Here is a 25,690-nt window from a genome sequence, read left to right on the forward strand (position 1 = left end):
GGACTACAGAACAGATATGTGGCCGAGCCAGGTATGGAAATAAGGTACATAAGGAAAGCTGGTGCTGGAATGCAGAGGTCCAGGAAGTCATCAAAAGAAAGAAGGAGTGCAGGAAAAAATGGGAGATAGAAAAGACAAACCAGGCTAGGAAGGAATACTGGTTGGCTAAAACAATCATAACTCCATTGGCAGTCACACTTGTAGAAGTTACACACTGCTGCATTCAAACATCCTACCTATCTACCTACACATTACAGAGAATACTGTAAGATGCAAGTACCAGAGGAGAAATCTGACATTCGTATACCTTCAGTTCACTTCCAAAACAATGACCTCATCAATGTGTAAAACCAGGGATATAAGCAGACAATATTATGTTGTAATTATGTACTCTTATTGATGCCACACAGAGCACATGGCATTTGAAGAATCAAAGCATTCTCCCCACCCCACTTAACAAATGTTTGCATCACTTTTCCTATAAAAACATGAAATGGCTATTTTTAAACCCATGACACTGTTATTTGAAACATTAATTTACAAATTTGTGGACATAGTATTTTCTAAAAAAGCAAATTTTCTTTATGCAATGCATAGAAAATTGTAATAATTACAATAAAAACAGTATGCTTAGCTACATGCTTGTGTTACAAGGAAACATTTGCACAGAGTAGTAGTTGATTTAGCACATGCTCACCTAACTTTAAACACTCTCTCTCTCTCTCTCACACACACACACACACACACACACACACACACACACACACACACACACACACACACACACACACACACACGTCTTCCATTGTTGGTATTGAATCTCCTACATATCTAGTTACATAATCTAGAAAGCACTATACTAGTCGCAAGCATCACAGGAAAAGTCTGACTCATAGTGGAAGAGAATGCATATTGTCAAAATGACCACATCAGTGTCTTTCATATGTCATGTTTCTGTAAAAATTGGGATGGGGAGCTGTGAGAATAGTTAAATGTATTATTCCCAGGAGAAGTGGATATACTGCAAAGTACCACACAGTCTCTCTCTCTCTCTCTCTCTCACACACACACACACACACACACACACACACACACACACACACACACACACACACACACGCACACACACGTCTTCTATGTCAGGCATCAAATCTCTTACCTATCTAAGTTGTGCAATCTAGAGAGCACTGTATTAGTCACAACCACCACAGAAGAAATCTGACTATTAAGGGCAGAGAGTGCAATTTTGACCTTATCAGTGAGTTTCATACATAATGGGCCTATAAAGCTTAGGACAGGGGAGCTTTGAGAACAGTTAAATGGATTATTCTCATGAGATATGGATACACCAGCAAGTGCTATACACAGTTTCAAACACACACATGCAAACACATCTTCAGTGTTGGGCATTGAACCTCCTAGGTTGTGCAATCTAGAGAGCAATGTATTGGTTGCAAGTTCCATAGAAGAATACAGACAATACATGTGTGAAATTGGACATTGGAATATTTGTAAAAAGCAGTGCTTGGAAGACATCACAATTTGTACAACAAATGCATATGTGTACACAGGACAATGTAGCATGACTATGACTGTCACATGTAATGACATGCTTTTAAAATGAAATGTTAATGCTCTCCTTAATATACACTGTGCTCCTGTGAGGGGCATTGACATGTATTTATTTTATTTTTATTTATTTTACATTTCTTGACCGGGATAGTCTGACTAGATACATGTCCATTTTCATGGAGGCCCGGGAAGAAAAGCTCCAATTACACAGACAAACATCACACATATGAGCCAAGTAAATTTACAAAGTAATTAAAGTGTGGCCCTCAAGAGGGACTCACAAGATTAACAGAGTGTCATAGAATACAAAACAAGTAGGTTACAACAAACAGTTATTATTTACAAAGTATGTAAAGTGTGGCCTCATGAAGGGACTCACAAGTTCACAGTGTAACATAATATACAAAACAAGAAGGTTACAGCAAGCATTTGTAAGCAAGAAATGAATATAATACTGTTTAAATAAAAAAGTAGGTACGGAGATTAGTCAGGGTTGGTACAGGGACAGAGCCAGTGGATTTTAAAATACTGTTTGAGGCCTTTTTGAAGAGACTTAGAGAGGGTTCAAAAGTAAGGTTAGCTGGAAGTGAATTTCAAGTTTTGCCAACAAAGTTGGCAAACAGGGAGTCACGAGCTGGGTTATCAGCTTTGTGTGATTGGACCAACAGCTTGTTGGATGCGTGTAGCTACCTGGAGTTACTATATGGTTTTATGATATTTTTAAGAGCGGGGGTATTTTCGAGTTGGATATTGTGCTCTACTATTAGCTGATTGAACTGAAGTAAGCTTGGCAATTCTAGCCACCCTAGGAGATTGAGGTTTTGACAGTGATGTGTCTTATATGTGGACCCGGTGGCGAATGTTCCACATAATGTGTTGACATATACATTGACTGTTGCACAGCACTGGATTATCAATCAAACATTCTTGTGACTTCATGTTAGGATGATTCCCCAATTGTAGTGTATCATACTTGCATTGGCAAGACAAACGTGCAAGTCATACATAGAACAATGTGCAGAATCACAGTGATGGATTATGTGAGAACAGGTTAACTAAGCTGATACTAACACAGTGCAAGTGTAAACACTGTATAACAGACATATACTGTAAACAAATGAATTTAGCAAGTCAACATCATTCTGAAATTAAAATGACCTGTTGACTAAATTAATGCAGACATACAAATGCTGTACAACAGCAACCTGTAATTCATTGATTTTCTATTTTTATTGTACCTTTTAAGCGCAGCAATGCTAAGCTGATTTGCCCTGTTGATGGGGAAGTGTTAGAGCATGCGTAATCATAACTTCAACAGTTGAACTTACAATGGTACTTAACAGCATTACAATGGATTATTCCCATTAAATGGATTATTCTCAGGAGATATGGACAAACCACCAAGTGCTATACACAAACACTCACACACACACACACACACACACACACACACACACACACACACACACACACACACACACACACACACACATCTTCAGTGTTGGGCATTGAACCTCCTAGGTTACACACTCTAGAGAGCAATGTATTGGTTGCAAGTTCCACAGGAGAATACAGACAATACTTGTGTGAAATTGGACATTGGAATATTTGTAAAAAGCTGTGCTTGGAAGACATCACAATTTGTACAACAAATGCATATGTGTACACAAGACAATGTAGCATGACTATGACTGTCACATGTAATGACATAGTTTTAAAATGAAATGTTGATACTGTCCTTAATATACACTGTATCACTGTGAGGGGCATTGACATGTTCCACATAATGGCTTAACATACACACTGACTGTTGCACAGCACTGGATTATCAAGCAAACATTCCTGTGACTTCATGTTAGGATGATTTCCCACCTGTATTGTATCATACTTGCATTGGCAAGACAAATGTGTAAGTCATACATAGGACAATGTGCAGACTCACAGTGATGGATTATGTGACAACAGGTTAACCAAGCTGATACTAACACACTGCAAGTGTAAACACTGTATAACAGACATATATTGTAGACAAATGAATTTAGCAAGTCAACATCATCATTCTGAAGTTAAAATCACCTGTTGACAAAAGTAATGCAGACATATAAATGCTGTGCAATAGCAACCTGTAATTCTTTGATTTTCTGTTTTTATTGTACTCTTTAAGCGCAGCAGTGCTAAGCTGATTTGCCCTGTTGATGGTGAAGTGTTAGAGCATGCATAATCATAACTTCAGCAGTTGAACTTACAATGGCACTTAGCAGCATTACAATAGTACTTAGCAGTATTCTATGTTGCTCTGTGCTGATTTCTGCGTAAAAATCTGTACAAGACAAGCTTCACAATTGTTAGCAGGCAGATTAATGTAGCAGCAGGATAATGATGTATTAAGTAAACGTTTAGCCAACATTTGCAGCCAGACAAAATCCAGGCAGTAGTCAGACAAAACATCATGAAACATTTTTTCATCTATCTGTAGTTGATCATTTTAAGCATGCCAAGAAAAAACATTTATACCTGAGTATTATCTCAGCACAACATGTAGAATGTCATAATTGCGATAGTTATTAATTGACAGCAGATTTCAGCAAATGGAATGTCTGCATTCATCCTTATTACCTTAATGACCACTGTAATCTGTCCCGCCAACTCTTCATCTTATTCAGAATTACAGTGAACTGAATAAATATAGCTTAGTGGCGCATAGTGAGATAGAGTAATGGGGATGAAGGCAGTCAAATCCAGTGATATTGCCATAAGCTGTGTGCTTCCATTTATCTTTCTTTGCATATGTTGCCTAGTGCCAGACATTGTGCAAATGCAGACATTCATAGGTTCATAGGTTCATAGGTTAGTACTAGGCTAACTGCCCTCGTGGGCCATTTTCAGCCTAGCCAATTACCCCATGTGGGAATCAAACCCTGCACCTTATGTTTGTAAGGTAAACACCTTAACCACTATGCCAACCTCCCATCCCCTTGCCAACCTCCCATCCCCTAAATGGAAAAATAATGATACAGATGGGAGAAGATACATCATCAGGGTGACATGGAGTCAGGGACAAAGTAGCTTATAAGAGAAGAAGGATAATGGTGGCTCACAACAATATGCAGCCAACAGGTACACCAAACTCAGTATTCTGAAAACACTCAGTAATACTTAGTTAACGGCTGAATTAGAACCCTTGAATGTAGTCAAAAGTCCTTCTATACATGTGAGCATTAACTCATCATGCCAGAAAGGAATTACTACTTTATAGCATTAAGATAACATTACTGAAACACACTGACAACGTATGAGGAGGGGTGAACAGAGACTGCTAGAGACAGATCCGAGAGAAGAATAACAACAATATGTTGTGTGGAACATGTAGGAACATGGTGTTTTAGTCCTACTTAGTAAAGCCTCATTAATCTGTCCTGCTCTGTACAATAAATGAATCATTATAGACACAAATACAGGATGGAAGAGTGCAATAAACACAAATACCTAACCAAGATAAGGTTGACTTACTAAGTCTCCCTGGTGAGACGGCAATGTTTTTGAAAATGATGGCTTTTGCTGTATATGAAATGTGTTATATGGAGAGAAATGCAGATGTTCGCAGTTAAATATTTATATGATAGGAATATGACATGTCATGAAGTAATAAATTGACATACAGCTGTAACCAAACTTATGACACTATGCCAAAACAGTAAGCTACAAACAGGGTAATTATGTCAACACGCCACATAGGAACTCCTAATTTAATACATCCAGAATATTAATAATTAAATTAACTGCCCACAGTACTGCCTTTATTATGCCTTTACTCTGTATTCCCATAGAGCAGTGGATTTAAGCACATCTATTTGACAGTAACTGGCCCACTACAGATTAAACTGAAATGTTTATGTTTTGCAAAAAAAAAAAAAAAGTTAAACAGTGCTGACTGTCATTTAGCATTGCTGCTCTATGCACAACTCTGTGCAAATGCAGAGGTCATAAAGTAAAGACTTTTCCATGGCCCATTTTATGGCCATGTGTGTTGTGTGTAAATCTACTTTTTAACCAGATTAAACATGTGAAAAAGGAATGGAGGGGACAGTGGTGAAAATGTGGTTGGCAAGCAGAGAGTAGCTCACAGGGGAAAGAATACAATAATTTGTGGGAGGGTTGTGAGAGAGCACCATATCTATCCACTTCTTCACAATGCAGATGTGCAACTATACACACAATTTATGACTGTGCAGATTCTCCATACCAGTAATTATGCTTTATGGCCAACTGGACCAAATCAATTGTGTCATGATGGCACATAGACAAAGCGAAAAGCTACATATGGGGTGCAATTTTTTTGTGAGACAGAAACACTTTTTTTATTTTTTTTGGGGAGGGTGTTTAGAAAGGTGTTTAGGAATGAGAGGGTCAGGTGGGTAGGATTGGTTAGAAAACATCCACACATATACAGGACATACAAGACATAAGGTAATGGTGATAGAGACAAAATGTTGGGGGATCACCATGAGTAGGGATTGGTAAAAGACATCAGAGGTGCACTCACTTCCAGATTGAGAACTGTGAGAATCTAGTCCTCATCCTCAGAACTGACATTACTGTCTTCTGCAGCAGCTTCCTGAGTCAGTGCCAGATGTGGCATCATCTTTGCAATGTGACAAAGGACCTTTTCAACCCTGCTAATACATGGACCAAGGCCTCTCTCCCTTATATCCTTCACCAGTCCTGTGAGATCTTGCTGGATAACAAAATCACCACCTTCACTACTACTGCTCCTGGCAGGTGCCACTGCATCAGCAGCCAGGGCATAGCTTCCTGACAGACTTGGAGCAGGTATGGCAGGAGTTGTGGAGGCAACACTAACAGGTTGTGACCCTGAAGTGCTGAGTTGGTATCTGTGCTGCCATCTATAGAGACATGGTGGGCCAAGCTGCAGTGGTCTGCATAACTCTTGGTGCTGTTGATGATCTATTTTCAGCAGTAATTTCTACAAACAGCAAATTGTTAATAAATTATAACCTCCCTCATACACACAAATTTAAAAAATTGAGACAAAAGGGTGGGAGGGAGAAAAAAGGAGCGAGATCATTAGGTACATGGCATGTCACAGTACTGTATATTTAAAAAAAGCTTGGTTTGGCAATACATAAAGAATTACAATAATTTACTATTGCACACCTTTGCAACATTAATATACAATGGAAAGGCATTTATGTGTCATTAAATAAACAAATATCACTGTTCTAATAAAAGAAACAGCTGACTTTATTTTACTACAATAGACTGGAATTATGTATTCCACATTAATAATTACAATTACCATAATGTAATTCTTTACGATAGACTGCTGCTAAGATCTTATAAGCAATTAGTAATTAAAAAAATAATTGCTGTCTCTGGGTACTGGAACCTAAATACAGTAAAACTGGTATTCTAATCACCTGATGCAAGCAGCAAGAGTTACTTGGGGAGGGCATGTATGCCTGAGATGGAGCCTGAGGTATCCCTGCTCAAGATGTTAGTGGTTGAGGGAATAAAAATAACATTATGACTTAAATTTTTACATGAATCATACCTATTCTGTGCCTCTCTGAGGTAAGTTAATCTCCTGTGATGCACCTCTTTGTTTGCAGCTAACTCCTCTGCAACAGCACAGCACAAAAAGAAAAGAAATATGTATTTAAGAAAAATGAGTAACTATTAGCTGGCTAGATAATCCCTGCCCTATACAGGTTGTATGTTAGTATTTTTACACAAGTGAGGGGTGTTCTCAGTCCTAAATGTAGCTTCCCACTGGCTTAGGAGATCTTGCTTGCTCATTTTAAAGGCACTATAATGGAGAAGACATTGTTCCCCATTGTGTGGAATGCTAGTTGCAGTGGAGACAACCTTGGATAAGCTATTTAAAGCCTCAGTCTTATATTGAGACCCATTATAATCCACCTGCAGCAGCCTACAGCTGTAGTGCTTCACAAGGAGTGATAAAAATATCTTGGACTCCTCAATACCCCACCTTTGTACTTTAATTTAGCCCCATTCTCTCAATCACTAGCCACGTCTGCAAACTTTAAGCTAACAAAATATGTCTAAATTGCTACCTAATTTGGATCTTATGTGTTACTGGTATTGCTCAAAGATGCATTGCCTTACAATTCCCATTGTACAACTGAAAGCAGATGGACTCCTTGCAGACACATTGGTATTACTCACAGCACATATCAATTAAGGTGTGAAACATGGCATTGAGCTGTGCCATGTGTGATGCTCTATCCATTACCACAGGTTCTAATATTCAACAATGGACTGCTTAATGACATAGCTTTTAAATGTTACAGTTCAGAAGGTGAAAGGTGCTGAATTCTGACATATTATCATGTTGGGGCTTACTCAATGTTAAAGTATTATTGCAATAGTTGGGAATCAAACCCATGGGATAAAAGAGGCAAACAATGAAACTTAATTTATTAGCTAATATTGTCACAAGAGAACTACCTTTACAGCATGGAAATTTGACATATAGTAATTTCTCACTGAATGAAGATACAAGTCAGAGAGGCCTACACACACACACACACACACACACACATATATATATATATATATATATATATATATATATATATATATGTGTGTGTGTGTGTGTGTGTGTGTGTGTGTGTGTGTGTGTGTGTGTGTGTGTGTGTGTGTGTGTGTGTGTGTGTGTGTGTGTGTGTGTGTGTGTGTGTGTATATTCACTTTATAATCTCGAAATACTGAAATGTCAAATTTCAGTATATCGAGACCATAAAGTCGAATCTGCAGAATAGTGAAAGTGCATAACTGTGAATCCGGATATGTCAAATTCGTGGTTATGCTGTAACAGTACGTAAAGTGGAGTGTATGTGTGGATGGTGTGTGGTTTCATGTGTGGATTTAGGTAGAATTTAAGGTAAGTGATTAGTTTGTAAGGGTTTTGGGTAAGTGTTTGAGTGTATGTGAGTGTGTATGGAAGTTGTACGTGTGGATTAGTGTAGGCAGGTAAAAGTATGAGTGTCTAATTGTTGACTGTGGTGGTGTCTGTATGTATATGATGTGTGTGTGCGAGGGACTGTAGAATGTCTGGTTGTGAGTTTGCTGTCTTTTACTGTTTGGTGTGATCTCGGACTTAGAATAAATAAGTCGGGGTGGTGTGGGGGGCACAGCCCCCCACATGGGAGATGCAGGGGGGCTAGCCCCCCTTCTTATTTGTAGTGTAGGTTTGTAGATGTGTGTTATTATGTTTATGTGTGTTTTTTTTTATTGGTAGTCTGGGTAGTGTAGTGTATGTGTAGTGTGATATATGGTGCGTTTAAGTTCAGAATTTTAAGTTTTGCAGTTTTGGACATTCAATGTTTTGTGAGTTCGACTTTATAGTCTCGATATACTGAAATTAGATATTTCAGGATTTCGAGATTATAAAGTGAATCCATATATATGGTATATATAGCAGTAGCTAGTATATGTAATGCTAAACAAACCTTTGTTTCTACTGGGATGGATTTGGCTTGATTTCCATGTGGCCTGATGTAGAGGCAGCAGAGTTTGCATATTTCCTCCATTGTTTCCCTGTCCACCTTATATCTCTCAATAATTTCTGTTTAATGCAGTCCGTAATAAATTAAACATAGTCTAAATACCCTGCTTTGTCTTGCCCAACGTCTGGCAGTAGTAGCAGCAGCAAGACCCTGATTTAAAGCCTGTTACACATACAGCATAATAATAGCAGCAGAAACCCCTAACATGTTTTTTTCTAAATGTAATCATGCCTGTATTCTAAAGAGTTTTGCTGTACATGGCAAAAGCTCACAGTGAGTGCACACAATTGCTTTATAGCATCCTGAATAGCTCTGCAATATTGGATTGGTTAATTAGCATGTATGTTCAGCTCTTTATGCTTTAATTAGCATATTTTGCCACATCATGTAGGGCCACTTAAGGAATACCAAATAGCGCACTATCATGTTGGCGGCATGGCACAATGCCACCATGGTCATGACACTTCATGTAGCTGCTAATGACTCTGGCTAGTGGTATAAACTGCCAGTTTAATTCAGTGTACAAAGACAACATAAACTGAAGGAATTTTCTTTATTTACAGACACTGATCCACTCAAGATTATTAACCATTGCTTACTAGATGGTTGAGTCATAAGGGAGTCTTTAACAGAACTATGAACATTTGGCCAGCTCTTAACTCATAGTTTATGCATGCAGAACGAATATCTATAACAATTAGCTTAATCTCTGATTGCCTGCAGAGTCATGAGCTGAGGATGATTTTTGTGCTTTGAAATATGCAGTTGAACCTTTAGCAGAGTTCAACACAAAATGTCAAAGCCATGAAAATCAATTACTGCCATTGCATGCCACTATGTTTAAGTTATTACAGCAGTATGCTAGTAGACTGCAGAGACCTGCAGCTGCCGTAATGCATATTAAAGATAATGACGTGGCTGTCCTGACTGATAGTAGCTGTATTTTGCCCAGCTGTGAGCTAAATATTAGCTTGGAGGCCAATTAATATATGAGCAGCTGTGAGGAAGCCATTGCTGGGACAATAACTGAATTTAACTTCAGCAACAAGCATACAGCTTTTTATGCTGCAGTGTTTCAAAAAATGGTCAAAAAGTTTCCAATTCAAGACCATCTATAACAAGATGTGCGTGTCTTATTATCTCATCAGACGAACTGGAAATACCTTCCAGACTCATCAGTGATGCTGCTTTTCATGTGGCAGACAGTGCAAATGGCACTGATGCTGAACAGTCAGAAAATGTACACAGTATCAGGTTAAAGACTCAGGGAAACTGACTGGTCCAACTGATTGACATCCACTCCTGAGTCTCTCGGTACTGGGCTCATCCATTAATGTGGTGGTAGGAAACTGAAACAATGTATGCAACTGATGATGCCTTTGCTTTCTTTTCAATATTCAAATGCAGAAGTCAAAAGGTTGTCAGCATTATAAGGAAAGTAAAAATAACCATATCACTCACTCTGAAGACTCTTTACTGACAAATAAAATGAATGTTAAAACATTAAACAGCCATAGTATGTTTAGATGCTGGTAAGAAAGCAAGAGTGGCATATAATAGAGATCGTGCCTCTAAAGCATGTGTTAAGTAGACATGTTCCTACTGCCTTTTAATATGTCTGTGCACTATTAAAGAAATGTGAGGCTGTAATAGAAATGGATAGGTAAATGCAGTATAATTTGTTTGTAATATACAATACTTACCAGTTACATTATGTGTTAATATCTAAATGGCATTAGAAGTAGACGTTTAATAGAGTCAATTAAATATAGTTTGTTCTAGGTAGTGATATTCCAAGTAGATATTACAGACATTTAATTTTAGTTGTTTATGATACAGTAATATCTAGATAGTGTTGTTAAAATTAGATACAACATATATTTTTGGTTATTTATGGTACTGTCTGTAGATCATAAACTATTGCTCCTTAACAACAAGATATGCCTTTTTTATAGAAGAACTTGATACCAAAATGTACAGTATGTATTCTGGGGTGATATATGTTTTGCAATAAGATGCTATTCTCTGACAGACCATTTTGTCCATTAGGCATAAAAATAGTAAATTAAGGTGTCCTGGACTGTGGTCTACTCTGGCAATTTAACAGGTTGAGACCTATGAGTGACATTGTTTTTCAGGGTAGTCAAGCATAAAAGCTGATGAGATCGTAAAATTAAAACATTAAAATTATTCTGTAATCTTCATCATTTTTCAAAACTGCTTACAACTTTGGTTATAACTGGAATTGAAATTGTTGCATGACAAGTACAATTTCCTTTAAGGTTTTGCTGCGTACATTAGGCAGTAAGATGTGTCTTGGGGAAGAATGCATTTCTGATGTCTTACCTCCTGGAACTCGATAGTTTCTGAGACAGGAAAGAGAAAACATTAGCATCAGTACCTTCATTTGAACACTGTAGTTAGCAATGGTGCAAGGAGATTAATAAAGCATTTAAATACTTTTCTCTGTAAGTAATCTGCAACAGACATCCCGTTTTGTACCTCTTTTCTCTCAGTTTATGAATTATTATTGGAACCCTGTACTGTTTAATTTCAATTAACTGCACCATTGAAAGCTCAACTTTCTCTCATATTTGTCTATCTTTGCCTCAATCCTTCTCTAAAGTGAACTTGTGAAAACAGTTCTGCATAGGTTCCTAGATGTTTACTAGGCTAATGACCTTGGGGGGCCCTTTTTAAACCTAACCATGCATCCCAAATGTATCTGACTAGTTTTGATACCCTTGGTTTTTAAGGGGTATATGCAAGCATATCCTACAAAACTAATTTTCTGCATTCCTCTGTGTCAGGAAATGCATACTTCATGCCACCTCTCTTGTTCACATTCTGCTTTAAACTATTCCATCACTCCCCTTCTCTCTCTCTCTCTCTCTATATATATATATATGGTTCTACCTGAGATAGTCGACACTCCAGAACACCAACAAGCGAATCGCGAGCGCCAGAAGATCGACAATGCAGAAGACTGACGCGATGGATTAAAACACCGACGCCGAGGATGCCGACATGAGAAAAGGCTGTGTAAGTATGCGGTAGTGACGGACGTTAGGGTGCGAGTAAGTTAAGTGTGGATATTGACGGTCTGTGGGGATAGGGGTGGGTTAAGTGAGTTAGGGTTAGGGCGCGGGTTAGGTAAGTGTGCGGTAGTGATAGTGTTTGGGTTAGGGGTGGGTTAAGTGAGTTAGGGTTAGGGAGTGGGTTAGGTAAGTGGGTTAGGTAAGTGTGCGGTAGTGATAGTCTTTGGGTTAGGGGTGGGTTAAGTGAGTCAGGGTTAGGGCGTGGGTTAGCTGAGTATGCGATAGTGACGGACCTTAGGGTTAGGGTTTGGGTTAGGGTTGTAGATAGTTGTGTATGTGAGGTTTAGTGTGGGTTTGTAGGGATTTTGGTGTGCTTGTGTTGTGTGTGTGGTTTTTGGACAGGGGATGTGTTTTGTTTGTTGATTGTTGTTATTGTGGTGTGTGCAGTGTATGCGGTTTCGTGTTTGTGTACCATCGGTTATTTCGTTGTCGGGCATGTGAGGTTTCGTGTTTCTGCACTGTCGATTATGTGGTGTCGGTGATTGCGTTGTCGGTGTTCTGGGGTTTCGATTATGTCAGGTAGAACCATATATATATATATATATATATATATATATATATATATATATATATATATGTGTTAATCAGAAGTTAGACTGTATTGAGAGTGATTGTCACCCAACAATTTGGCACTTTAGTCAAAAAATGCTGCTGAAAAATGAGCAGGTGTCAATGGAAAATACTGACCGCATTGATGAAATACTGCAGGAAATTGGGGGAGGGGGAATAATGTAGATTTGTAGGCATCAAGTATCATGCAAAATTATGACATAAATATAATTAATTATATTTAGTTATCAGACTATTTATTTTTAAAAATAAAGTAAAATTAAATTAAATTAACTATGTGCTTTCTTTAAAAATATGTGATGCTGGTATATGAGAATATTTTCTCTGATAGGACATTAAGACATCAACTCTGCAAAACTCTGAGTAGAAAGTGATGAAACTCTACATTTTCTTAATACAAGCAGTGGAATCGACTAGTTAAATGAGTTGGCAGCTTAAAGGAAAAAGACAATATAAGGTAGTCATGTTACTGGTTTGCAGTAATATAACACAGAGGTGGTGAGCACTGCCCACACAAGGATGTGGTCTGGAGATGAATGAATATCCACCTTTAGGGAGTCCTGTCGAGCACTGGTACTTAGTATGGACACAAGACACTACAGGGGTAAGAAAAATTGTTCAGTAGAGTTCACTACTGTCAAAATGACAGCCTGTTTCCATGCCTAACTCCCCTGTCAGATTGATGGCCCAACTCCTCACTGGTCTGTTGCCCAATGAAGAAGGAAAGAGCCAATAGGTTCTCAGACAAACCATGGAACAAATGGTCCATAGGGTTTGTCAGCCTACTGGGAATTAATAACTTGATAGGGTTGAGGGGCTTGGGGGTAATCCGAATGCAGAACCAATAAAATAAATATATATTTATATTTATTTATAGTATCCTTAGCATCATTGCACCATTGAATACAATAATAAAAATACATTTAAATGTTTTTTTGTTCTAATCTATTATGATATTACTTTCTGCATCTGAATGTTATAATAATAATAACAAATTATATTATCTGTGAATGTTGCGATATTTTAGTCATACAACTTTATGGAAGACATTGTTATAAAGGAAAATTAGAAATGCATTCTTTGCTCATATCCATTACCCTCTTGTTGTATGTCATTTCATGGTTACTAGATACAAATAAAATACCAGTTAAAAGGCACTCTTACTAGTGGGATTTTCTCCTCATCATAAGTTCATGACAAAATGTATCATAGGCCTAACTGTTGTTAAACTAAAGCCTGGTTTATATATTTGCAGTTTTTGAGAAGTTGGCTTCAAAATTCTGCAGTTACTTACCTCCATAATCACTGCTGGTAAAGGCTTATACTGTCTTCATCAAATGAATTCACTAGTAGATAGAGAATTGGCAACTGTATTCAAAAGGTGTGAATTTCTATAGAAAGACAAAAAGTTATTTTTTAAAGGTGAAAATGTACCTAGTAGCCATTTCTACTTGTAGATTATATGCATTTTATGAAACTGAAGAAACAGTCAATTGCATTCTAAATAAATAGACATCTGTGGCTATTAAAACAATGATAAAATGTACTTTTATTTGTAACACAAACATTGGCTGATGAAACAAGCTATGTCTAAAACTAATAACTGTTTATCCATTCAGGTAATTTAATTCATCTAATCGAAGATCATGCATTTAGAAGTTTCATGTGGTATAGCCACCCTGTACAAACATACATATACACATACACACACACACACACACACACACACACACACACACACACACACACACACACACACACACACACACACACACACACACACACACACACACACACACACACACACACACAAAACAAGAGAAAAAAAACATTTGAAAATAAACAGTGCATTGTTGAAAATACTTTATAAATATGCACAGCAAATTCTGGGTTATATTTCCCAATGCTTCCACTATGAGTGGAGGAAACTGAATGCACCAAGGATTGTAATCGCTCAACTATTTGCCAAAAAACACTCCCAAACTTATAAGTACTAATTCCATAGTTCCATCAACTCAAGGATGAGGGAAAATCCCCTGGAAAGGGCATCAATGCTGGCAGAACTCACCAGCAATAAATTCCAGTGATCCTCGGCGGATTGAACCTCAGACAAATGAGGTTCGAGAGTTAAATCTTCATCCACCAGTAGGGTAATGTTTCCCAACATCAGTTCAAGGTAGGAACATTACATTTCCATTCATAACTAAAATGCTGACTCTCTGTGGACAGGCCTAACCCTACCCACAATAGTTGTTGAAAGTTGTTGAACAAGAAGGCTCAAAACAGTCTTGTGCAGGATCTAAGTGGCTAAACTACATTTTTCACTTTCTGAATACTTTTTGCTTTAGAATTAATTTCATTTTCAATTATACATCTCGTGGTAAAGTTGCAAGTAATTTTGAGAAAAATGAGGGTTGTAGTGTATTGTTTGTTTTTTTCTAATTTCACTGTCTACTCATTTTTTTTTCTTTATAACAGCTACATAATGATATCATGGTAAGTTCTGGGCAATGATTTACATATACCCTCAAAGTGCTCTAGCTAAGTTAAAACAACTCAATTCTTTAAAAGAGAAACTTTTTACTTAGATTGTGGCTATACTTCTACATCACTATATATGCAAATTTGTGCTGTCAGGTATTCCTCCTACAAGAACTAGTTGCCAACATGTCTTCCTTGGACGTGAGAAACTATTGATGCATTTAGAATGAAAATACAGTGGTTGTTGTTGTGTCTTTCGGCTTTTCCCGGTTAGGGGTTGTCACAGCGGAACTCCGGTCCGCTAATGAGTGGTAGTTGATTTTTACGTGCCGAGTTACCAGCTCTGATGCACAACCTTCAATGAAGGTACACCCATTCACGATGGGTCTAGCTGAGAATCAAACCGGACAGCGTCTTACTGTGAGGCGACAATGCTACTGCAGCACCACCACCACGGATAATGAAAATACAGTGGTATATACTTTAATTTAGGTACAGAGGCATTGTGAAATCCTTTAATAATACCACAGCAGGCGTTTCAGCTTTGAGAAAACTTACAGAGGACCATCATTATCAACAAAATAAAATGCAAAACTACATACTTTTTGCATCAAAATCAGTACAATTTAATATTGTATATATCAAGGAGGTTAAATCTAACTTCAAGGGTCTGTTACTTAACTTACTTCAGAAAATGACAAATATACTTTATTAAAGATTTTATTCAAAACTTTGTATTTAACACAGGTGCAAAGCAAAAATATTACTTTTGATCACAAAAGCGTGAGTGCTCTGGTTTTCATACTAGGACTGAGATTGTAATCGTGCTGTCTTGTAAAAATTCCCTTAGTCTAAGTGGTCACAAGTAACATAACCTTAAGGGGTGTAGGGACACAAACCCCATATGTGAAGCAGATATAGGGGTGCAAAGCCTCCCCAGCAAAAATATTTTTAAATTGTGGAATTAATTTCACATTTTTATCTATGGCTCTGAACTTGCAGTTCTGTGATTATACTTTTTGTGTCAATCACAAATGAGTTGCATGTAGTCATTTAGGCCACTATGTATGTATGATTCCAATATGCTCTGCTAAATAGCATCTGCTTTGCATAACATATATGTGTAATTTCTTCTAAATGTATCTCTACTGACAACCTTTTAGCCATGAAATACAAGGAAAGATTTATAATGAAAAGCAGCTGATGTCCAAGTGTCTAGCTTTGTAGATACATGCTGGTGGTTACATACCTGTAGGAATCTTAACTGCTATTTATTTATTTATTTAATTGTTTGCTTCTTTGTTGTTCATGCAGCTTTTTTTGTTTGTTTTACTTGGCTTCAAATACTTTCTAAAAACCAGGCTTAGTGGTAGTATTTGAATACCAATTTAACAGTTAAACTGATGCACTTTCTCCAAAACATGAGCATATATAACTCCTTCTTTCCCTAAACATGCACCTCAGGAGCATGCTTTGCACCCATATCATTCAGTAATTGCACCACAATGGGTACTGCCAAGATGAGCTAAAAGAGTAACATGGTAAAATATGCATTTTACCATAAAACATGAGCTGAAACAGTGAAATGTTTGACACAGAAATAATTCATACAAAAGCAACATTGTTTATCATAATCTAACATCATTATCCTGGATCTTTCATGTAATTTACAAACAAAAGGTCGGTAAATGCAAATAAGTCACATAACATTTTATGTTAAACAAATCATAATACATTGGAAGCATATAACTATTTAGCTTATTTATAATTTATTTTTACTTTTTTATAACTGTGTCCATTCTAGTAAGTCTATAGTCTATATTCAGGGGAAACCTGAGGTGGTATTCAGTTTGAATATGGAAAATGTTGCCAGAGATTAATAAACATTATATCTCTCAACCTCTTAGCACAACAACTCTGGAGAAAGACTGACAGAATGGGGGTGGGGACAAAAGCCCCAAAATAGGGACAGATGTCAGATATTGCTCTTAGCATGCATTTTTCTGAAGGATGTGAAGTCTGAAACACAAATGTATATCACTATTTAATGACTTCAGTCCTCAGATCATCCTAGTGATTTGCCCGGAAATCACAGATTTTATGAGGAACAGACTAAAAATAAGAAATAAAAATCTGTACATTCTGTGAAAATCTAGACAGTTGAGAGATATGATAAATATTGCACCCCATGGAGTAGCTAGTATGCAGTAGAGTGATATATCAAAGCTTTTGAAATTCATTGAGACTGCTCAACAATAGGATAAGGCCTTGCACTCAGTATTACACTGTTGGAGCCACAGTAATCTATACTCAGAAAATTACATCCTGCCCCAAGATCGTAAATGATTCAGAAATACTACATCAGCTGTGTATGGTCTGATTTCAACAACATAACTTATAGGGCCAGAACCATTTGCATACAGTTGGCATAGCATGTCTGTCTGGCCATGTTGATCCACCTTCCTTACTGATGCTTCATTGTCATACAGAGCAAAAAGCATCCTTTGCAAACTTGAAAAATCTCTACTGGTAACAGAGTACCCCATGGTACAAGCAAACTTGTCATCACAGCTGATCTTGTCCCCACCACTCACAAGGTCATGAACATGCTCTTGCCAATAAGAGTCCACACAGCAGCAGATCATGTCATTACCATGTTATGGTAATGTCCCTAGCACTTCCATCTTGATAAATGAATGAAAGTATTTAACAAATCACTCTGCGGCATGATGGTGGAGCACAGCAAAGCATGGAACAGCTAATCACTAATATATTACTTACCCTACTAAGTTTTCTGCTGAGATGTATAGCGCTATCATGCCACACAGCAATTTCTCCCATCTATAGCACTGGCGTGGATAGTATACCACTATGCATTATTCATGCCTGTGCACCATCCATAAAGCAAGACAGTGTACTGAATGCCATGTTTATCATTACTCATTTCTTTGAATCACAGTACTATAGCACTGGTGTGGATAGTATACCACTATGTATTATTCATGCCTGTGCACCATTCATAAAGCAAGACAGTGTACTGAATGCCATGTTTATCATGACTCATTTCTTTGAATCACAGTACTATAGCACTGGTGTGGATAGTATACCACTATGTATTATTCATGCCTGTGCACCATTCATAAAGCAAGACAGTGTACTGAATGCCATGTTTATCATGACTCATTTCTTTGAATCACAGTAATAACAAGTAGTGTACAAAATGCAGTGTGTGGATTGTATTAATGAACACTATGTTTATGACTAGTACAGTCTTAATGAATATCTGAATAAACTTTTGAAGTTTGATTTAGTAATTTTATCTTGACAATAAGAAAGAATTCATCAAAATGAACTATAAACTTTACATGCAATATTTAAAACTGCAGTTCAAATCAGGTGACATAAAATAATCAATCCCATGCAATCTATTCAGTCCTGTTTAAACTATCTTAATAATTAATGTATATTTAGATTGAATACCATATAAATGCTCATAAACAAGTGACAATCATTTTCTGATTGTTGGGTCCATATAGAATACTTCACATGCACAACAAGTGGCTAAATATACAACATTAGTGGAGCTGCAGTCCTAGTGCCTTGTAATTGCAAATGTTTGTCCATATGCAGCCCTTCTTTATATATTTGCAGTGTTTGCAGAAAACACAAGGGTATATACACCCATGTGCTTATTGCTAACAATATGTCTCATTTCCAAGGCCATGGACTTTTTATACACAAACATGGGGGTTTCCCCTAATACCTATACCCCAAGATTACCCTATATAATTTTTTTAGTTGCTGATAATGGTGTCTTTGTTGTGAGTGTTATCAAAACTATAATGTGTAGGCAGTTATTGTCAAAGTCCGTGCTTTTACTATTTGAATGTACCAGACAGATGTTAATAGAATGTCTAGCTAAAAGAGGTAAATGATTATGTTCAGAGAAATAGTAAGGGGGAACCAAAAGGGGTATCTGCCCTGAGTTTAAGCCAGTAGAAGGTGTGGTTGGCACTTTAGTGTAAGCACCAAATGCCTCTTGATCTGTCCCTACAGTAGTACTGCCTGTATTGGTAAAACCATTTACTCAGCTATAGCAGCAGATTACTCCTTGTAGCAGTTCATTAGACAAAAGGCATTTAGACCTTTTCTCTTTGGTCTGTACTCTGGCCTGAAGATGGCACCAAATAGTGTATTGCCCGGAGTGCTTGTCAGTGTAGCTACAACATATCTTAATTTATTTAGCTTTCTTTACTCCATCAATTATTCTGTGCAACATCAGTAAAATTATAAAATCTGTCCAAAAACATGTAAGTCAGTTTATCTATTTCTTCCTCAAACACTTCATCTGAGGATGTATGTCTGGAAAGTTATATAGCTTGCCCTTAGGAAGGTTGTACTTTTGATGTGTGTTAGTAGCAAGCAAGTAGTTGTTTGTGATGGCTGCCTTCTTGTAAATCTTTGAATTTATTAATCTTCCTTCTCATAAATTTCCACATCAATAAATACAGCACTTTTTAGACCATGTAACAGTAAACTCAAGAAAAGAAATACTTGAATTTATATAATCAGTAAATTCTGTAAGCTTTTGCTCATTTTCAGTCCATATAAAAGGTAAATGTTCAATGAACTCAACATAACAGCAAACATTTTTATCAAATTCAGAAGGGTTTAAATATAGCCCTTCTGATTCAGCTAAAGTTAGCAAAGAATGGAGCTATAACAACATTTAATGCTACTCCATATAATTGTATATAGTACTCCTTATCGTTCTGCAAAATCAATTCCATTAATTAAGATACAAAATACAAATTCCACATCAAGTAAAGGAAATTCAGCTATAGTAAGAAAACCTATATTTTTAGTCTTTCACTATGTGATATTGCAGATTGACATGCAGAAATCTGCATCATGCCCAAGTATTAATTACTGCACCATTCTACTGTTTTTAACATGGCTAAAATGCCAGAAATCTGTCAGTTTATCGAACACTTTGTGCAAGCCTATTAAGTCTGTAACCCACATGCATAGTTAAAGGCTCAGTTTTAGAAAGCATAGGAAAAAAAGATGTATACCCAGATAAAAGGTCAATAATGTTGTTCCAAATGTTTAGTATAGTAAAAAGTTATAATTCTTTGATGTTTCACTTGAAAAAAAATCTACAAGTCTAGAAAAATCCAATAAAATTGAACTGATTTGTTTGTAGGCAAGCTTAATTTCTGTTAAGCTAACCTCCAGGAGCCCATCACCATTGTATAATGTAATATTAAGCTCCTACTTATACACAATGATATACACAATCACCATGCCAGCCCTTTCAGCTTTCATGTAGCTATCATACATAAAATTATGTAAATGCCTACATACTAAGCACTCATTAATTGACAAAGTTATACCACAAGGCCTTTGGAGGTTACTTTAGTAAATTTATAATCTCTTGCTCACAACTATATTTAAATATAGCAAGTGTTTATTGTAAATGAGAGTTAACATATTAGGCTTTTTGAAACTGCTCTATGTAGTAATGCATTTCAAGTGAATTTCAGTAACGATGTACTTTAATTTCAACTTTGCTGAGGAGGCAGAAGCTGTTCAAGTGGCCAAAGTCTAGCCGGGAGCTGGATAACAATTACCTACTGGTGCTAGTCCTATCATGGGGCTGAGATGACAGAGTTCTTCAAGACAGCGATCAGCAGGAGGTGCATAACAGTGGTGAGCAGAAGCAGCAAGTTGGTTGTGGTCAGCAAACAGGGTTAAGCCATATACAAAAACAGCTAGAATTTAGAAAAAAAGGAAAGAGATGTGATCAGCAGACAGAATTAAGGCATATACAGAAGCAGCTGGACTTTACAACAAAACGAAAGAGATGTGATCAGCAGACAGGGTTAAGGCATATACAGAAACAGATAGAATTTAGAACAAAAGGAAAGAGATGTGATCAGCAGACAGGGTTAAGGCATATACAGAAAAGATGGAATTTAGAACAAAAAGAAAGAGATGTGATCAGCAGACAGGGGTAAAGTGTATATGGAAACAGCTGGAATTTACAACAAAAAGAAAGAGATGTGATCAGCAGACAGGTTATATGGAAACAGCTGGAATTTAGAACAAAAAGAAAGAGATGTGATCAGCAGACAGGGTTAAGGCATAAACGGAAAAAGCTGGAATTTAAAACAAAAAGAAAGAGATGTGATCAGCAGACAGGGCTCAGGCATATATGGAAACAGCTGGAATTTAGAACAAAAGGAAAGAGATGTGATCAGCAGACAGGGTTAAGGCATATACAGAAAAGATGGAATTTAGAACAAAAAGAAAGAGATGTGATCAGCAGACAGGGGTAAAGTGTATATGGAAACAGCTGGAATTTACAACAAAAAGAAAGAGATGTGATCAGCAGACAGGTTATATGGAAACAGCTGGAATTTAGAACAAAAAGAAAGAGATGTGATCAGCAGACAGGGTTAAGGCATAAACGGAAAAAGCTGGAATTTAAAACAAAAAGAAAGAAATGTGATCAGCAGACAGGGCTCAGGCATATATGGAAACAGCTGGAATTTAGAACAAAAGGAAAGAGATGTGATCAGCAGACAGGGGTAAGGCATATACAGAAACAGCTGTAATTTAGAACAAAATGAAAGAGATGTGATCAGCAGAGAGAGTTAAGTCATATATGGAAACAAATTGAATTTACAACAAAAAGAAAGAGATGTGATCAGCAGACAGGGGAAAAGCATATATGGAAACAGCTGGAATTTACAAAAAAAGAAAGAGATGTGATCAGCAGACAGGGTTAAGGCATATACGGAAACAGCTGGAGTTTAGAACAAAAGGAAAAAGATGTGATCAGTGGACAGGGGTAAGGCATATACGGAAACAGATGGAATTAAGAACAAAAGGAAAGAGATGTGATCAGCAGACAGGGGTAAGGCATATATGGAAACAGCTGGAATTTAGAACAAAAAGAAAGAGATGTGATCAAGAGACAGGGTTAAGGCATATATGGAAACAGCTGGAATTTTGAACAAAAGGAAAGAGATGTGATCAGCTGACAGGGTAAAGTGTATATCAAAACAGCTGGAATTTACAACAAAAAGAAAGAGATGTGATCAGCAGACAGGGTTAAGGCATATATGGAAACAGCTGGAATTTAGAACAAAAAGAAAGAGATGTGACCAAGAGACAGGGTTAAGGCATATACATTAACAGCTGGAATTTAGAACAAAAAGAAAGAGATGTGATCAGCAGACAGGTTATATGGAAAGAGCTGAAAATTAGAACAAAAAGAAAGAGATGTGATCAGCAGACAGGGTTAAGGCATATATGGAAACAGCTGGAATTTAGAACAAAAGGAAAGAGATGTGATCAGCAAACAGGGTTAAGGCATATATGGAAACAGCTGGAATTAAGAACAAAAGGAAAGAGATGTGCAGACAGGGTTAAGGCATATACAGAAACAGCTGGAATTTAGAACAAAAGGAAAGAGGTGTGATCAGCAGACAGAGTTAAGTCATATATGGAAAAAAATTGAATTTACAACAAAAAGAAAGAGATGTGATCAGCAGACAGGGGAAAACATACATGGAAACAGCTGGAATTTACAAAAAAAGAAAGAGATGTGATCAGCAGAGAGGGTTAAGGCATATATGGAAAGAGCTGGAATTTAGAACAAAAAGAATGAGATGTGATCAAGAGACAGGGTTAAGGCATATATGGAAACAGCCAGAATTTTGAACAAAAGGAAAGAGGTGTGATCAGCAGACAGGGTTAAGGCATATACGGAAACAGTTGGAATTTAGAAGAAAAGGAAAGAGATGTTATCACCAGACAGAGTTAAGTCATATATGGAAACAAATTGAATTTACAACAAAAAGAAAGAGATGTGATCAGCAGACAGGGGAAAAGCATATATGGAAACAGCTGGAATTTACAACAAAAAGAAGGAGATGTGATCAGCAGACAGGGTTAAGGCATACATGGAAACAGCTGGAATTTAGAACAAAAAGAAAAAGATGTGATCAAGAGACAGGGTTAAGGCATGTACGGAAACAGCTGGAATTTAGAACAAAAGGAAAGAGCTGTGATCAAGAGACAGGGCTAAGGCATATATGGAAACAGCTGGAGTTTAGAACAAAAAGAAAGAGATGTGATCAGCAGACAGGGTTAAGGCATATACAGAAACAGATGGAATTTAGAACAACAAGAAAAAGATGTGATCAGCAAACAGGGTTAAGTCATATACAGAAACAGCTAGAATTTAGAACAAAAGGAAAGAGATGTGATCAGCAGATAGGGTTAAGTCATATATGGAAACAAATTGAATTTACAACAAAATGAAAGAGATGTGATCAGCAGACAGGGGGAAAAGCATATATGGAAACAGCTGGAATTTACAAAAAAGAAAGAGATGTGATCAGCAGACAGCGTTAAGGCATATATGCAAACAGCTAAAATTTAGAACAAAAAGAAAGAGATGTGATCAAGAGAAAGGTTTAAGGCATATATGGAAACAGCTGGAATTTTGAACAAAAGAAAAGAGATGTGATCAGCAGACAGGGTTAGGGCATACATGGAAACAGTTAGAATTTAGAACAAAAGGAAAGAGATGTGATCAGCAGATAGAATTAAGTCATATATGGAAACAAATTGAATTTACAACAAAAAGAAAAAGAGATGTGATCAGCAGACAGGGGGAAAGCATATATGGAAACAGCTGGAATTTACAAAAAAAGAAAGAGATGTGATCAGCAGACAGGGTTAAGGCATATATGGAAACAGCTGGAATTTAGAACAAAAAGAAAGAGATGTGATAAAGAGACAGGATTAAGGCATACATGGAAACAGCTGGAATTTAGAACAAAAAGAAAAAGATGTGATCAAGAGACAGGGTTAAGTCATATACAGAAACAGCTGGAATTTAGAACAAAAGGAAAGAGATGTGATCAAGAGACAGGGTTAAGGCATATATGGAAACAGCTGGTGTTTAGAACAAAAAGAAAGAGATGTGATCAGCAGACCGGGTTAAGGCATATACAGAAACAGATGGAATTTAGAACAAGAAGAAAAAGATGTGATCAGCAAAGAGGGTTAAGTCATATACAGAAACAGCTAGAATTTAGAACAAAAGGAAAGAGATGTGATCAGCAGACAGGGTTAAGGCATATACAGAAGCAGCTGGAATTTAGAACAAAAGGAAAGAGATGTGATCAGCAGACAGGGTTAAGGCATATACAGAAACAGCTAGAACTTAGAACAAAAGGAAAGAGATGTGAACAGCAGACAGGGTTAAGGCATATACAGAAACAGATGGAATTTAGAACAAAAGGAAGAGATGTGATCAGCAGACAGAGTAAAGTGTATATGGAAACAGCTGGAATTTACAACAAAAAGAAAGAGATGTGATCAGCAGACAGAGTTAAGGTATATATGGAAACAGCTGGAATTTAGAACAAAAAGAAAGAGATGTGATCAAGAGACAGGGTTAAGGCATATATGGAAACAGCTGGAATTTTGAACAAAAGGAAAGAGATGTGATCAGCTGACAGGGTAAAGTGTATATCAAAACAGCTGGAATTTACAACAAAAAGAAAGAGATGTGAGCAGCAGACAGGGTTAAGGCATATATGGAAACAGCTGGAATTTAGAACAAAAAGAAAGAGATGTGACCAAGAGACAGGGTTAAGGCATATACATTAACAGCTGGAATTTAGAACAAAAAGAAAGAGATGTGATCAGCAGACAGGTTATATGGAAAGAGCTGAAAATTAGAACAAAAAGAAAGAGATGTGATCAGCAGACAGGGTTAAGGCATATATGGAAACAGCTGGAATTTAGAACAAAAGGAAAGAGATATGATCAGCAAACAGGGTTAAGGCATATATGGAAACAGCTGGAATTAAGAACAAAAGGAAAGAGATGTGCAGACAGGGTTAAGGCATATACAGAAACAGCTGGAATTTAGAACAAAAGGAAAGAGGTGTGATCAGCAGACAGAGTTAAGTCATATATGGAAAAAAATTGAATTTACAACAAAAAGAAAGAGATGTGATCAGCAGACAGGGGAAAACATACATGGAAACAGCTGGAATTTACAAAAAAAGAAAGAGATGTGATCAGCAGAGAGGGTTAAGGCATATATGGAAAGAGCTGGAATTTAGAACAAAAAGAAGGAGATGTGATCAAGAGACAGGGTTAAGGCATATATGGAAACAGCCAGAATTTTGTACAAAAGAAAAAAGATGTGATCAGCAGACAGGGTTAAGGCATATATGGAAACAGCTGGAATTTAGAACAAAAGGAAAAAGATGTGATCAGCAGACAGAGTTAAGTCATATATGGAAACAAATTGAATTTACAACAAAAAGAAAGAGGTGTGATCAGCAGACAGGGGAAAAGCATATATGGAAACAGATGGAATTTACA

At 37.0% G+C, this 25,690-nt stretch overlaps 1 long non-coding RNA gene across 1 annotated transcript in view; it reads right to left on the reverse strand.

Annotated features, from left to right (window-relative positions):
• Window positions 1–10,985: 10,985 nt before the first annotated feature.
• LOC122813732 overlaps window positions 10,986–25,690 on the reverse strand; it is a 96,315-nt gene continuing 81,610 nt past the window's right edge. The window contains exons 2-3 of the long non-coding RNA XR_006366725.1: window positions 14,085–14,181; window positions 10,986–11,488 (exon numbers count right to left, since the gene is read on the reverse strand). This is a non-coding gene — a long non-coding RNA (uncharacterized LOC122813732). The remainder of the gene's footprint in view (window positions 11,489–14,084; window positions 14,182–25,690) is intronic.

The sequence above is a fragment of the Protopterus annectens genome, chromosome 10.part0 (assembly GCF_019279795.1).
Source record: "Protopterus annectens isolate FY-2018-M chromosome 10.part0, PAN1.0, whole genome shotgun sequence".
Classification (NCBI taxonomy): domain Eukaryota; kingdom Metazoa; phylum Chordata; order Ceratodontiformes; family Protopteridae; genus Protopterus; species Protopterus annectens.